Consider the following 17,002-nt stretch of genomic DNA (forward strand, 5'->3'; position numbering starts at 1 on the left):
TGGACCGACCGGGAATCGAACCCGTCACCCTCAGCATGGTCATGCTGAATACCCGTGCGTTTACCGCCTCGGCTATATGGGCCCATCCCCATGTTATATTGCTTGAAAATAATCGCGTGAACATAAGAATACATCTACAGATAAATGGGGACAAGTGTGAATCATAAAATTACAAAATCTTCACAAAATTACGTATAATACAGAAAATTTGTATATTCGGTTTGAACTTTACATTCATCGTGACAACCTCTGTGTTTTATTGCTTGAAAACAATCACGTGTAGATGACAACACTTTTTCCGAATGATTGTGAAAAGTGTGTATTTTAGGAACTACAACATTTTCACAAAATCACGTATATTACAGGAAATTTGTCTTTTTAGTTTGAACTTCACGTCCATCTCGACAACCCTTGTGTTTATTGCTTGAAAACAATCACGTGTACATTAGAAAACTTCTTCCAATCGATTGTGAAAAGTGTGTGTTTTAGTAACTACAAAATTTTCACAAAATCACGTATAATACAGGTAATTCGTATTTTCAGTTCGAACTTTACGTTCATCGCGACAATACTTGTGTTTTATTGCTTGAAAATAATCACGTGCACATAGGAAAACTTTTTCAAAGCATTTGTGAGAAGTGTGAATCATCAAAACTACAAAATCTTCACAAAATTACGTACTATACAGAAATGTTGTATATTCGGTTCGAACTTTACATTCATCGTGACAATCCTTGTGTTATATTGTTTCAAAGCAATCACGTGTATATAAGAATAAATTTACATATCACTGGAAACATGGATTCCTACATTTTTTTTTATTCTAGGCATTCCTACAGAAATTGATTCAAGAATTGTTGAAAAAACTTTCCTGGGATTTCCTAAGTAATTCCTTGGACCTGGTGTGATGATTAGTTAAAGCACAGGCATTTCACCCCGAGGATCTAGGATCAAATCCCACTCCCGAAAAAACACACACAATGTGAGTTCTTCCTTCGGAAGGGAAGTAAAGCGTGGGTCCCGAGATGAACTAGCCAAGGGCTAAGAATCTCGTTAAAACAGATAAAAAAATAATTCCTCATGGGATTGCTTATGAGATTCCTCATTGAATTTCTTCAGGAATTCATCCTGAGATTATTTCTTCTGTGTTTATTTCAGGAACAACTGCAGGAATAATTTTAAAAATTCCTCCAAGAATTTCCCAGGAACTCTTTTAAGAATTTCTTCAGGACTTCCTTTTGGAATTCTTTCAGGAATTACTCCAGGAATTAATCCAGTACTTTCTCCAGGAACTTTTAATGGATTTCCTTAGGACTGTCTGTTGGATTTGCTTCCAGGATTCATCCTGGGGTTTCTACAGGAACGCCTGCAGGGATTCCTTCAGGAACTGCAACAGGGATTCATCCAAAATTTCATCCACTCTTTCCAGAATTACTTCAGGATTTCTCCATGAATTCCATCTGTGATTTATTCAGGAACTTATCATGGGATTTCTCCACGAATTTGTTCAGGAATTCCTCTAAGAATTCTTCCAGTGATTTCTTTGGGGATTGTTTCAGGGATTCCTCTAAAAACTCCCCCAAAGAATCCTACTGAAATGCCTCGAATTTTTTTATCATATTCCTCTAGGAATTCCTTCAGAAATGCTTCCAGGAATTCTTGTATAGATGCCTCCAGGAGTTTCTCCAGAGATTCCTCAGGAAATCCCTACACGCTTTTCTTTAGGGTATCTTCCAGAAACTCCTCCAGGAATTTCTCCGAGGCTTCACTCGGGAATTCCTTCGGTGATTCTTTCTGGAACAACTTATTTTAAAAATTCCCCCAATAACTTTTCTTGGGATTCCTTCAGGAATTTCTCCTTGAATTCTTTAAGGAACTCCTCCAGGTAAAAATTCAGTACTTCCTTCAGGAACTGTTTAGGGATTCTTTTGGGAATTCCTTGGGATTCTTCAGGAATTCCTCTAGAGTTTTCTTCAGGAACTGCTATGGGGATTCCTCCAAGAATTCCATTAGGAATTTCCCTAGGAATTCCTACAGGATTTTTTCCAGTAATTATTCAGAGGATTCCTCCAAGGGTTTTTCCAGATACTCCTACAGGAATTCCTCCAAAGATTTCTCCAGGAATTTATTCAAGGGTTCCTCCAAGAATTCCGCTACGAAATCTCCTCGGCATTCTTCTAGGAATTTATTCAGGGATTTTCCAGGGATTCCAACTTGGATTCATGAAGAAAATTTTCCAGGGTTCTTTTCAGCGATTCCTTCAGGGATAACTCCTGATATTCCTCCAGGAATTCATGCAGGCATTCCTCAAATATATGAAAATTCTCCAGAAAATTCACCAGGAATTGATCTAGAAATTCCTCCATAAATTCTGTCATAAATTCGTTCAAGAATTTCTCTATGAAATCCTTCAGGGATCCCTTCAAAAATTCTTCAAGGATTATCTCTAGGAAGACCCTTTGAAATTTTTCCAGAGATTCCTTCAGGAATTCTTACTGATTTTCCTCCAGTAATTGCTGCAGCGATTCCTTCAGGAATTCTGCAAAGAGAATTCTTCCAGAAACTTCTTCGGGGATTTCTGCACGAATTTCTCTAAGGATTCCTGAAGGGATTTTACAAAAATTCCCTTGAGGATTTCTTCATGAATTCCTCCAGAAATTCCTCCAGGAACTTTTCAAGATTTTTACAAATTTTTACAAAAAAATCTCCCTGAGTTCCTTTAGAGATTCCTCCAGAAATTCATCCAATAACTATTTCAATGATTCCTCTAGGGGATTCCTCCAGGTAATCTTCCAGATATTCCTCCAGAAATTCTCACAGAAATATCTCCAGAAATTTCTCTAGGATTTAGTCTAGGAATTGCTTCAGGAACTCCTGCAGGAAAATCTCCAGGAAAGGCCCCAAGAATTTCTTCAGGAATTGATACAAAAATTGCTTCTGGACATTCCTCAGAAATTATGTCAGCAATTTCTCCAGGAATTTCTCCAGAAAATCCTTAAGGAAATTCTTCAAAAATTCTTGCAGGAAATTCTCCAGGAATACCTTAAGGATTTTTTAGGAATTCCTTCAGGCATTTCTCCAGGAATTACTCCAAATATTGTTTCAAAAATTGTTTCAATGATTCCTCCTGGGATTTCTCCATGAATTCCTCCAGGGCGCTTCTCAAGAATTCCTCCAGGAAATCCTTCGAAGATTCCTCCAAGAAATACTTCAAAGATTCATCCAGGAAATCGTTCAGAAATTCCTCTAAGAATCTTCTAGGGATTTCTTCAGAAATCCTTCCAGGATTTTTTCCAGGGATACTTTCAGGAATTCCTCTAGAAATTCCTCTAGGAGTTGCTTCAGAAATTCCTCCTGGGATTTCTCACAAATTTCTCTAAGGATTCCACTAGGCATAAGTTCAGTAATTCCTTCGAAAATTTCTCCAGGAATTCCTTCTGAAGTTCCTCTAGAAAATCCTTCAGGAATTTCTCAAGGGATTTTTTCAGAAAAAATAAATTTTCCAGATTTCCTTTAGAGATACATATCTCCAAAAATTCATCCAGTAATTCTTTCAAGAATTTCTCTAGAGATTCATCCAGGAATTCCTTCAAGGATTCCCCCAACACTTCTCACAGGAATACTTCTAGGAATTCCTCCAGGCATTCCTTCAGGATTTTATCATGGAATTTCTCTAGGAACTCCTCCTGGAATAACTCCAGGAATTTCTTCAGGAATTCGTCCAGGAAATGCTCCTGGACATCTTGCAGATTTCAGATTTTTCCAGAGATTCTTCCGGGAAATTCTTCAAAAATTCTTCCAGGAAACCCTTCAGAAATTCCTCTAAGGATTCTTCCAGGAAATCCTTCTGAAATTTCTCAAGGGATTTTTCTAGAAATTTCTCCAGAAATTCCTTCCTGAATTCCACTGGATATTTCACCATGAGTTGCTCCAAGAGCTCCATCAGGTATTTATCTAGGAATTGCTACTGGGTTTCATCCAAGAATTCCTCAGGGGGTTACGTCAGGAATTCATTTAAAAGTTGCTTCAGGATTCTCTGTAGAGATTTTTTCAGGAATTGCTTCAGACATTCCTCCAGGAATTCCTTCACGGATTACTCCAAGAATTTCTTCAGAGGTTCCTTCAGTAATTCCTCCAAGACTTTCTCTAGGAATTCCTTAAGAGATTTCTTCAAAAACTTTTCTAGGGATCCCTCCCATAATTCCTTCAGGATTTTTTTTCTAAGAAATTACTCCAAGGAACCCTCTTGAAATTTATATAGGATTTCTTCTAGGAATTCCTCAAGAGATTTCTTCACAAATTTCTCGAAGGACTCCTCCCAGAGTTTATCCAATAATTCCTCTTGATGTAGTTTTAGATAATACTCCAGGGATTCCTTCTGAAATTCTTACGGCATTTTTCCTGGAAGTCTTCCAGGGATTGCTCGTGGAATTCTACAAGGGATATCTTCAGAAATTCCTCTCAGTTTCTTTTCAAAAATGTAGTAAGAAGTTCCTTCAGAAATTTCAGAAATTCTTCAGTCATCTTTTGCAGGGATGTACCCACGAATTTCTCCAGGATTATTTGATATTTTTTTAAATAGATTAGGAAGATAATTTAATTAATTAGATTAGGAAGATAATTTAATAAAGATGCATACAAGAACCAGGAAATTATGCAAGGATTCTTTCAGTAATCCCTCCAGCAGTTTCTTCAGAATTTTACTCAGCGATTCCATTAGTAATTCTTTCAATAAGCGAGACTATTAGTACTCCAGGGATTCTTCCAAGCAACGCACATGCCACAAAAAAAGTCACGGCAGGGCAGGTTTTAGATTATGCAGAAGTCACAGTGACTTCCTATAAACATCTAGATACTTACATGCTAAAAGTGCTTTCATACATTTCTCCAGGGAATCCTTCAGGGATTCACCCAGGAAAGACTCTTTCGGAATTCTCCCATGAATTCATCCCGAAATTTCTCTCAAAAATGCACCAGGAATTCCTCCAGGAAATTCTTCTCAAATTCTTCCAAACTTTTTTCTTTGAATAAACTCTAGGATTTTTTAAATTCTTCTAAGGATCCTTCTGGAAATACGTTCATTGACATTTCTGTAGGATTATGCTCTGACATTAGTGCATGCAGTATTTGGGTATATAATACCACCTTTAGAGAGATTCCAGCAAGGATGTACTCGGAACAATTCAACCGAAGGTTATATCAAAATAATTATACAAAGAGGATGCCGCTACGAACGTTGTGTTTTCACCAAAAATAAAACAAAATCTGTATTCTATGTAATTTTGTGAAGATATTGTAGTTCTAATAGTTCCTCATTCTCACAATCATTCTGAGAATGTATTCTTATATACTTGATTATTTTCATGCAAAAAAGCAATAAGGTTGTCACAATCAATGCTGAGCTCGAACTTAAAATACATTTATCTTGCATTATACCAGTGGTTTTCAACCAGGGGGGAATTCCCCCATAGAAGGGAATTTCGTTCTTTCATGCGGGGAATTGCCAATTCAAGAATATTATCTTATGATTTTATCTAAAGAACGAAGAAACAATTTTCAACATTGAAAATTTTCAGTGTATCGTGAATCATCGTCGTCAAAATGCAAGTGTACACTCTCAGAAAAAATCATGTAAATTTAAGTTCACTTGAATGCACATAAAAGGAGCGGCCCGTTTGACACTAATTTACGTCTTCTATCACAAATAAAGTCGAGCTAGCAATCGCTAGAGCTGAAGCGAGAGATAAAACATGTGAAAGTAAAACCCTGTATTTCACGTAATTTTTGAAGATTTTGTAGTTTTCAAGAATCATACTTATCATGCGCATGTGATTGTTTAAAAAAAAAATACACAGGGGTTGTCGCGATGAATGTTGAGTTCCAACCACAAATACAAACTTCCTGTATTATACGTAAAATTGTGAAAACTGTGCAGTTTTCATGATTCATACTTCTCCCTATCGCTGTGGAAATGTATTCTTATGTATGTATGTGATTGTTTTGAAGCAAAGAGAAACATGGATTGTTGCGACGGACGCGAAGTGTAAAACTGAAAATACAAATTTCCAGTATTTCACGTAATTTTGTGTTTTTTTTAAGTTCCTAAGATTTACACATTTCATATTCGTTTTGAAAAAATATTCTTATGCACATGCGATTGTTCTCAAGCAATAAAACACGGGGGTTGTTACGGCAAATGTGAAGTTCGAACCGAATATATTTATTTTCTGTATTATACGTAATTTTGTGAAGATTTTGCATTTTTTACGATTCACACCTCTCACTTTCGCGTTGAAAAGTATTTCTATGTACACGTGATTGTTTTCAAGCAATAAATCACAAGGGTTGTCGCGATGAATACATAGTTCAAACCGAATATACAAATTTTCTGTATTGTACGTAATTTTGTGAAGATTTTGTAGTTTTTATGATTCACACTTATCCCCATTGATCTGTAAATGTTATCTTATGTACACGTGATTGCAATATAACATGGGGATTGTCGCGATGAACGTAAAGTTCTAACTGAAAATACTAATTTCCTGTATTATACGTGATTTTTTGAAAATTTTGTAGTTTCTGAGATTCACACTTTTCACAATCGTTTGGAAAAAGATTTCTCATGTGCACGTGATTGGTTTCAAGCAATAAAACACAGGGGTTGTCGCGATGAATACAAAGTTCAAATCGAATATACAAATTTTCTGTATTATACGTAATTTTGTGAAGATTTTATAGTCTTAAATAATGAGTATCTCCATATATATCTTTGCAATAATTTTGCTTTATTAATATGGGCAATTCAACATTAAAATAAGCGTGGAAACTAATTTACATTCGGAATGGCTCCAGAAAAACAGCATTTTTAAGGTACTTGCTCCGAGTTTTAGAGTACTCAAAAATAGAACTTTGGTCAAATCCATAATTTGAAAATTTTATACTCATCTAGAAAGCTGGGAGAATTCATAGCTTCAAAAATTTTGCAAATCGGATGAAAAACGGCTGAGTTATATCAAGTTAAAATTACCGTTCCCACTGTTTGGGAGGCATGGCAGTGGGAGTGTTAATAACCTATATTATAAGAAAAGTAAGTCGTATGATTTCTACCAGCCACATTTCATATAAGTGTGCTTTGTTTGAAAAATAACATTGAATCAAAGATAAATCTGGAGCAACATTTGAAAAGGGCCCAAGAGGTCTTGTGTCTTTTTTCTAAAACGCTCCGTAGGGCATAACAGCAGCCCGCCCACGCAAATGAACACCGTTATCCGAAAGATCGATGTTTGCTCTATCTGATAACGGTCTTAGTTTTTGTGAATAAGCTGAGGGGTGCTCAGGAGCGACGTGTGAAGCCATTGTTTACCAATGCTTGTATGCCCTTTTCAAATGTTGCTCCAGAAATATCCAAATTGAATGCCCGGTATCCTCTCGCCAATGACAAAATAGCCCGTTTGCGGGCGCGAACGCGTTGCGTTGTAGGAATTCCAATTACTGATATTCTGCTTTGCGGATATCGCACACGCGCACTTCCTCTGAAACTCTTCATATTTTGCCAAATTCCTTACCTTACCAGTGCAGAGAACAAGAAAAAACTAAAGTCGAACCTCCATGAGTCGATGTTCCTTGACTCGATATCGACTCATGGAGGTAAATTTTTCCATACTAAAAAATAATTTCTGGGTTACTATGATGGTCCCTCCAAAATGCCTCCAAAAGGATTTCTGTTCCAGTACTCGATATTTCCATGAGTCGATGGTCCCTTCAATATCGACTCATGGAGGTTTTACTTTAACAAACATTTCGACGCATGATCCTTCTTTAAATGACGGATTGTTCCGAATCGCATCAACTTCCGCCAAAACTTAACACTTACAAAAAAAAACAAAAACAACACTCCTCGGCGAGATTCTTCTGCATCTGATGACTTTACTTCTGCTGTCCGGAAAGCATATCTGAATGGAAGATTCCTCTGCTACTAACGTCTTCACTATTGTTTCACTTATTGTGGATTTACCGGCTACTTGTATTCTACCGGTTACTTAACACTTATGTGGCCGGCAGGGTACCCGGGTACCTTTTTCAATTTCAAATCTCGATATTTTAATGGTTATTGAGACTAGGATGTTGGAACTCTGTTAGATCTTAGAACTCGTGAATATACATATATTACTGGGGTTGACCAAATTTTACAGGGAGGAGGGGCAGGGGGAGGGGCTCCTGCATTTTTTTATTACGTGGAAGGCCGGCAGGGTACCCGGGTACCCACGAAATTGAAATGATCATATCTCCGTCAATTTTTCATCGATTTTGGAAATGTTTAGCTCATTCAATTCAGAAACTCATCATCTATCGGGAAAATATTTGGTTAGACCGATCTAATCACCGTGGTTTTCGGAAAATCCATATTTTTGGGAGCATGTCCTTATACCATATTGAAACCCACATTGTTAAGGCTAGGATACCTTAAAGTGTTTATGGTCAACCATGGCCTCACGGAAGCGTGTTCCGAAATCACAGTTTCAAAGTCAACACGTTTTATGATTCCAGGCCGGTCAGATACAATATGCCAAAGCAATTTTACGATGCTTGGTACCGAAATTGCTACTAACCTACCGAAAATCCCGTATATTGTATTGTATAAAAACACGGATCCGGAAATCCGGATTTTCCGGTACCTATGGTGATCGGACCGGTCCAACCAAATACGATCTCGATAGATAATGAGTTTCTGAGTTGAATGAGGCAAAAACTTTTAAAATCGGTGGAAAATCGTTGAGATATGATCATTTCCATTTCGTGGGTACCCGGGTACCCTGCCGGCCTTCTACGGGTGTTTTTTTTTGCTGGCCACACTACGGTTAAGGCGAAACTGGAAGCATTTCCTCACTTTTTGGTTTTTGATTTTTTATTAAATAACGAAGCAATATTTTCAAAATCGATTTTCGTACACATGATTTTTTTTTTTGTAGTGGAAAATATTTTTCGTTTTTGCAGAAATCATTTTTGAACAAATATTCACAAAATAATTGTTTCTGCAAAAATGGAAAACATTTGCCACCACAAAAAAAAAATCAGAAGATACCTTGATCCATATTCTACATTTGTACAAAAACCGATTTTGAAAATATTGCTTCATTATTTAATGAAAAATCAAAAAACAAAAATATGAGGAAATGCTTCCAGTTTCGCCTTAAGTAGCTGTTACAAAGTAGCCGTTTTCATATAAAAATCAACTTGATTGTCAAAAAATGAATGTCGCTGAGTAGCTAGTGGCAACGAGGAATAGCGCATACAATAAAACCATTTTTAAGTTACTATTTTTATAAAACGGCTACTTTGGAGGCCATACTGAAGCGACCGGTAGAATACAAGTAGGTACACAGCCCGATGTACTCGACGGCTGTTGATGTAATAAACAGATCCGATGTAAATAATTCTTGCGATGTAGTTTATTCGACGTACACGATGCGATGTAATCCTTGCAATGTACGTATGGAAACGACGTAAACGCTTGCCAATTCTCCTGAATGGATGATTAAATTTAGTTTCATCTTTTTTCGACGAAAAAAATTGTGTAGCTGAAAAACCACAAGGTTTTTAAGGACAAGGTATTTGGAGTACATTGCTCAAAATTTCTAGACCACCGTTTTTTAGAACCGTTGAACGGATTCGGATGAAAATGCATAACGCTAATTGCTCAGTGATTGTCAACAGCGTGATGCATTTTAATCCAAATCCGTTCAACGGTTCCAAAAAAACGGTGCTCTAGAAATTTTGAGCAATGTACTCCAAATACCTTGTCCTTAAGGATACACAAAATTTAAGTCCAAATAGGATCAAATACAATTTAATCAGCCATTCAGGAGGAAAATCAGAAAAAGTATATCCTAGAGGAAAATTTTATTTGTATCGTAGGTATTTTTTATAAAATTTAATTGACCGTCAAGACGCCATTCACCGTGTGCCTTCGAATATTTTTTCATTTTTTCCATATTATGATTGAATGATATGACAATTTCCCTTCAATTTCACCAATACAATAATATTCTATAAGAATCATTATTATATAATATATACAGTATCGGACAATAAAAATGCACCAAAGCCGTTTTTCCATACAAACTAGTCAACTTTCGATAGCCATATCTCAATTATTTCTCAACCGATTGTTTTCGGCCTTTCTGTGACGAACTACAAAACATTTCAATTTTTGAAAACTATTGAAAAAATTCAATGAAAACTATTGATAGAAAAGTTACAGATAGGTTGAATTTTGACAATAAAAATGCACCAAGACAAAATATTTTTTAGCAAAAAATGCTGAAGTCAAATCATGTTGGTCTCTTCAGCAAATTTACTCATCACCACACAAGAAACAAATTTGCCGAAGACACCATAATGATATGACGTGACCATGTTTTGCTATAGCATTTTTTGTCTTGGTGCATTTTTATTGTCAAAATTCAACCTATCTGTAACTTTTGTATCAATAGTTATCGCCGATTTTTTTCAATATTTTTCAAAAATTGAAGTGTTTTGTAGTTCGTCACAGAAAGGCCGAAAACAATCGGTTGAGAAATAACTGAGATATGACAATCCAAAGTTGACTAGTTTGTATGGGAAAACGGCTTTGGTGCATTTTTATTGTCCGATACTGTAATTCAAGTTGGTTCAGGCGGAAGCGGTGAATAAAGCACAGCTTGAAGGCAGCGGCGTCGTCAATCTAAAATATATAAATATTCAAGAATAATCATTAGCATTAATAATGGTTTGATTAAATTTGGATTAAATAACTAATTTTGTCAGAATTTTGTAGAAATTAGTCAAAGCAAGGGTAAGATATTTTCCTAGTGTAATCTCGGTGCCTGTTTTGCTTGGAAATTAATCGTGCCAGTAGTTGCTCAATATGCTTAAACAACATCAAATTAGGCAAGGAATCATAATACCCACACTTTTTGTGCCATTCCATTGCAGAGCCGGACAATTTAGCTCATTACTACAAATCTAGTACTTCACCGATTGGTCCTATTTTTTCAGGAGCTCTTCCCAGAGCACTTCATTGATTCATCCAAGAATTCCAAGGTTCCTCCTTCCTCGAATATTTATGCAGGATTTTCTCCAGGAATTTCTGTAGGAAGACTTTGAGGAATCCTCAAGGAGTTCTTTCGGAAGTCTTGCTGGAGTTCCTAGGGAATTCCTACAGGAGTTGCTCGGGAGTTCCTAGGGAATACCTCCAGGAACTCCACGGTAGTATTTCCAGGAGTTCCCGGTAGTTCATCCAGGATACTTCTTTAAAAGTTCCCCGGGAAATTTCTCACGAGTCAACCGGAATTTCTCTAGTGGTCTCGGTAATTTCTCTGGGAGTTTCCCGGAAATTCCTTTAAGAGCTCCTCAGGAATTACTCAAGGATTAATCCTGGAGTTCTAAGGTTATTCCTTTCCCACGAATATCTGCAGGAGTTTATCTGGGAATTCCTGCAGGAGGACTTCGGAAAATCCTCCAGGAGTTCTTCGAAAATTCCTGCATGAGTTCCTCGAGAATTGCTGCAGATGTTCCTCGGGGAATCTTTCAGAAGTTTCTTGTATATTCTTGCAGGAGTTCGTCAAGAATTTCTCCAGGAGTGCTTCGGGAGTCCTTCCAACAGTTTTTCGGGAATTTCTCCAAGAGTACCCCGGGAATTTCTTCAGGTGTTCCTCGGGAATTCCTCAAGGAGTTTTTAGGGAATTCCTCCAGGAGTTCCCCGCAAATTTCTCGGAAGTTACTTTAGGATTTTCTCGGGAATTCTATTGTTCGTTCAGTTGAAAATCGGATTTTTTGACACGCGAAAATCGATTTTTCTCTTGAACCGTGCGTCGGACGTACGTAGGACAAAGCGCGCTGGATGGAGGCCCGGATGTTTCTTGGGAGTTCCTCAAAAATTCCTCCACGAGCTCCTCGGAAATTCCTCCAGTTGCTCCTCGGAAATGCATCCAGTTTTTCTTGGGAATTCCAAGGCAGTATTCCTAGGAGCTCTCCGGTAATTCATCCAGGAGTTTCAAGGATATTCCTTCAAGAGTTCCCCATGAATTGTTATTCCTTGGTAAGTCCTTCCGCAGGTTCACTACAATTCCTTCAGGTGCTCCTCGGGAATACCTCCAGAAGTAGCTCGGAAATTCCTTCAGGAGTTCCTCGGGAATTTCATCAGTTCCAAGTTGCACTCAGAGTTTCTCTGAAATTCCTCTAGGAATTCCTTCTGGAATTCCTCGGAAATTTCTCCAGGAGTTCCTCAGAAATGCTTCCATCAGTTCCAAGTTGCTTCCAGAGTTCCTCTATAGGAGTTCCTCGGGAATTGCTTCAGGAGTTCCTTAGGAATTGCTCCAGAAGCTCCTCGAGGATTCCTCTAGGGATTCGTCGGAAATTCTCCAGGAGCTCCCCAGAATATCTGCAGCAGTTCTTCGGGAATATCTCCAGAAGTTCCTCGTAAATTCCTCCTGGAGTTCCTTGAAAATTTCTCCAGGAGTCCTCAGAAATTTCGCAAGAATTTCCTCGAGGATTCATCCAGGAGTTCCTAGGAATTTTTCATCAAGAGTTCCTCTGGTATTCCCCCAGGAGTTCCTCGGAAATTCCTCGAGGAGTTCCTCGGTAATTCTTCCTGAAGTTCTCCGAGAATTCTTCAAGGAGTTCCTACAAGAGCTTCTCGGGAATTCCTACTGGAGTTCCTCGGGAATCTCTTCAGGAGTTCCTTGGGCATTCTTCCAGGAGTTCCTCGGGAATTCCTCCAAGAGCTCTTCTGAAATTCCTCCAAGAGTTCCTCGGGAATTTCTTCAAAAGTTCCTCGGAAATTCAACCAGAAGTTCCTCAGCAATTCCTCCAGCAGTTCCTCAGGAATATCACCAGAAGTTCCTCGGAAATTGCTTCAGAAGTCTTTTGGAAATTCCTCCAGGAGTTCCTCTGAATTGCTGCAGGAGTTCTTCGGGAATTGCTCCAGGAGCTCATCAGGGATTCCTCCTGAAGTTCCTCGGAAATTTCTTCAAGAGTTCCTTGGGATTTTTTTTCAGAAGTTCCTCTGAAATTCCTCTAGGAGTTCCTCGGGAATTCCTCAAAGAGTTCGTCGGGAATTCTTCCAGGAGTTCCTCGGGAATTGCTTCAGGAGTTTCTCAGGAACTGCTTCAGAAGCTCCTCGGGGATTCCTCTAGGGATTCCTCGGAAATTCTCCAGGAGCTCTCCAGAAATATTTGCAGGAGTTCTTTGGGAATATCTGCAGAAGATCATCGAAAATTTCTCCGGGAGTGCCTCAGGAATTTGTCAATTACTTCCTCGAAGATTTATCCAGGAGTTCCTAGGATTTTTTCACCAAGAACTACTCTAGGAATTTCTCGAAAATTCCCAAAGAACTCCTGCAAATCTTTCTGGAGAGCTCCTGGAGAATTTCCGAGAGACTCCTCTCTAGCAACTTTTGGAGATATTCCTGAGGAACTGTTTTAGGAATTCCTGGGGAACTCCTGGAGGAATTTAGATGAACTTCAGGAAGAATTACCGAGGAACTCCTCGAGGAATTTCCGAGGAGCTCCTGGAGCAATTCCCGAAGAACTCCTGCAGCAATTCAGAGGAACTCCAGGAGGAATTTCCAAGGGACTTCTGAAGCAATTCATGAGGAAGTTCTGGATATATTCCTGAGAAACTTCTGGTTGAATTTCCGAGGAACTTCTGAAGAAATTCCCGAGGAACTCTTGGAGGAATTCCAGAAGAGCTGTTGGAGGAATTCCCGAAGAACTTCAGGAGGAACTACTGGAAGAATGCCCAAGGAACTCTTGGAGGGATTTCCGAGTAACTCTTGGAAGAATTCTCGAGGAACTCCAGTAAACTCTTACTGGAGCAACTCCCGAGAAACTCTTGTTGGAACTGCTTGAGGAATTTTCGGATAACTTCAAGAAGAATTACCGAGGAACTCCTCGAGGAATTTCCGAGGAACTCCTAGAGGAATTTCCGAGGAACTCCTGGAAGAATACCAGAGGAACTGCTGGAGGAATACCAGAGGAACTCTTGATGAAAAATTCCTAGGAATCCTCGAGGAGCTTCTGGAGCAATTCCTGAGGAACTCCTGAAGGAATTCCCGAGGAACTCCTATAGAGGAATTTCAGAGAAACTCTGGCTGCAACTTGGAACTGATGGAATTCTCGAGGAACTCCTGGAGGAATTTCCGAGAAGCTCCTGGAGGAATTTTAGAGAAAATTTTGATGAAAAATTCCTAGGAGCACTTGAATGAATACTCGAGGAAATTCTTGAGAAATTCCTGAAGAGCTCGCGGAGAAATTTTCAAGGGACTCCAGGAGGGATTCACGAGGAGCTTCTGGTAAAAAATTCACGAGGAACTCTTGGAGGAATTCCCGAGGAACTCTAGGAGGAATCCCAAGAAGACCCCAGCATGCGCATGGACAAGATATGGACACCAGAATTCAAATGGAGTTTCTTCAAAATTTAGAAAATGATAATACGAATACTATTTACCTTAAAAGAGCCCCACCTGACTCTTAATTCATTTGATCTGAGATCGTAAAAATAATGAATTGTAATATGTATTATCGAGTTTATTATCCAGTCCCTTTCCGCCTGGTTTTCCCAAAAATATCCACTGCTCTCACTATTATGAGATGAACCAGCCGAGGGCTGAAAATCTCAAAAATAAAGACAAAAAAAACTCTAGGAGGAATTTCCGAAGAACTCCTGCAGCGATTCCCGAGGAACTCCAGGACAAATTTCCGAGGAATTCTCGTGGAATTCCAGGAACAACTTCCAAAGGATTTTCTGAGGAACTCCTGGAGATATTTCTGAAGAGTTCCCGAGGAACTCCTAGAGTATTTCGCGTGGAACTCCTTAGAATAATACCCGAGGAACTAGTGGAGCGAATATCAGAGTAACTCCTGGAGATATATCCAGGAAACTCCTGGAAAAATTTCCGAGGAACTCGTGGAGCAATTCCCGAGGAGCTCCTTAGGAAACTCTCAAAGTACTCATGGATAAATACCCGGAGAATTCCTGAAGGAATTCCCGAGAAGCTTCAAGAGAAATTCCCGAGGAACTCCTGGAGATATTTCCGGGAAACTCCTGGAGGAATTCTCTAGGAACTTCTGAAGAAATTCCCGATCAAATCTTGGAGGAATTTCAGAGAAGCTTCTGGAGGAATTCCCGAGGAGCTTCTGAGGGAATTCTCAAAGTACTCATGGATGAATACCCGGAGAGTTCTTGAAGGAATTTCCGAGGAACTTCTAGAGAAATTCCCCAGAAACTGCTGGATTTATTTCCGAGAAACTTCTGCAGCAATTCTCGAGGAACTCCAGGAGTAATTTCCGAGGAACTTCGGGAGATATTTTCGAAGAACTCCTGGAGGTATTTTTGGGGAACTCCTGGATGAATCCTCGAGGAAATTCTTGAGAAATTCCTGACGATCTTCCGTAGAAATTTCCAAAGAACTCCTGGACTTATTCACAAGGAACTCCTCAAGGTTTTTTCGAGGGACTCCTGGAGCCATTCCCGAGTATCTCCTGTAGCAATTGAGGACGAAACTCTTGGAGCTATTCCCGAAATATCCAGAAGTGATGCCCGAAGAAATCCTGGAAAATTCCCGATTAATTCCCAAGGCACTCTAGAAGGAATTGCCGAGGAACTCGAAGAGTAATTTATGAGGAACTGCTGCAGCAATTTCCGAGGAACTCCTGGAGATATTTCTGAAGCACTCATGGAAGAGTTCCCGAGGAACTCCTCGAGTATCTCGCGTGGAACTTCTTAGAATAATACCCGAGGAACTAGTGGAGGAATATCCGAGTAACTCCTGGAGATATATCTGGGAAAGTCCTAGAGATATTCCCGAGCAACTCCTGGAGATATTTCCGAGAAACTCCTACAGCAATTCTCGAGGAACTCCAGGAGCAATTTCCGAGGAATTCCTGGAGCAATTCTCGAGAAACTCCAGCAGAAATTTCCGAGCAATTCCCGAGGTACCCCTGGAGATATGTCCAAGGAACTTCTGGAGGTATTTCTGAGAAAATCGTGAAGGACTTCCCGAGAAACTTCTGGAGGAATTCGTGAGGGACTCCTCAGGGTAATCCCCGAGAAACTAATGGAGGAATATTCGAGGAACTCCTAGAGATATTTTCGGGAAACTCCTGGAGGAATTTCCGAGGAACTCCTGGAAGAATCTCCGAGGAGTTCCTGGAGAACTCATAGATGAACTTATAGATGAATACTCCTGATGGAATATCCGAGAAACTCGTGAAAGAATTTCCGAAGAACTTCTTGAGGAATTCCCGAGGAACTCCTGGAGATATTTCCGGGAAACTTTTGGAGGAATTCTCTAGGTACTTCTGGAGAAATTTCAGATAATCTGGGGGTACTCCAGGAGGAGTCCACGAGGAGCCCCTGGAGGAATTACCGAAAAACTCATGGATGAATACCCGGAGAACTCCTGGAGGAATTAGCGAGAAACTGCTTAGAGTAATTCCCGACTAACATTTGGAGGAAATCCCAAAGGAACTCCTGGAGGAATTCCAGAAGAGCTCTTGGAGGAATTCCCGAGGTACTCCTGGAGATATTTTTAGAGAACTGGATAAATCTCGAGGAAATTCTTGAGAAATTCCTGATGATCTTACGGAGGAATTCCCGAGGAATTCCTGGAGGTATTCCCGAGGGACTCCTGGAGCAATTCTTGAGAAACTCTTGTAGCAATATTTGTGCAACTACTGGATATATTTTTCCTGAAAAAATCCCCGAGGAACTTTTGGAGCAATTTCCGAGAAATTCCCTAGGAATTCCCAATAAACTCCAGAAGTAATCCCCGGGGAGCTCTTTGAGGTATTTCCGCAGAAATCCTCGAAAAATCCCGAGGAATTCCTGGAGGAATTCCCGAGTCATTCTAGGTGGAATTTCCGAGGAATTTCAGGAGCAATTTCCGAAAAACTCCTGCAGTAATTTCCGAAGAACTTCAGGAAAAAAAAATTCGAGAAATTCCCGGGGAATTTCAGGAGCA

General features: G+C 39.4%; 1 protein-coding gene across 6 annotated transcripts in view; it reads left to right on the forward strand.

Moving 5' to 3' along the window:
- The window catches only part of LOC134284933 (uncharacterized), a 97,172-nt gene that overhangs the window by 55,531 nt on the left and 24,639 nt on the right, over positions 1 to 17,002 (forward strand). The gene's annotated exons all lie outside the window — the stretch shown is intronic.

Source organism: Aedes albopictus, chromosome 1 (assembly GCF_035046485.1).
Source record: "Aedes albopictus strain Foshan chromosome 1, AalbF5, whole genome shotgun sequence".
Lineage (NCBI taxonomy): Eukaryota > Metazoa > Arthropoda > Insecta > Diptera > Culicidae > Aedes > Aedes albopictus.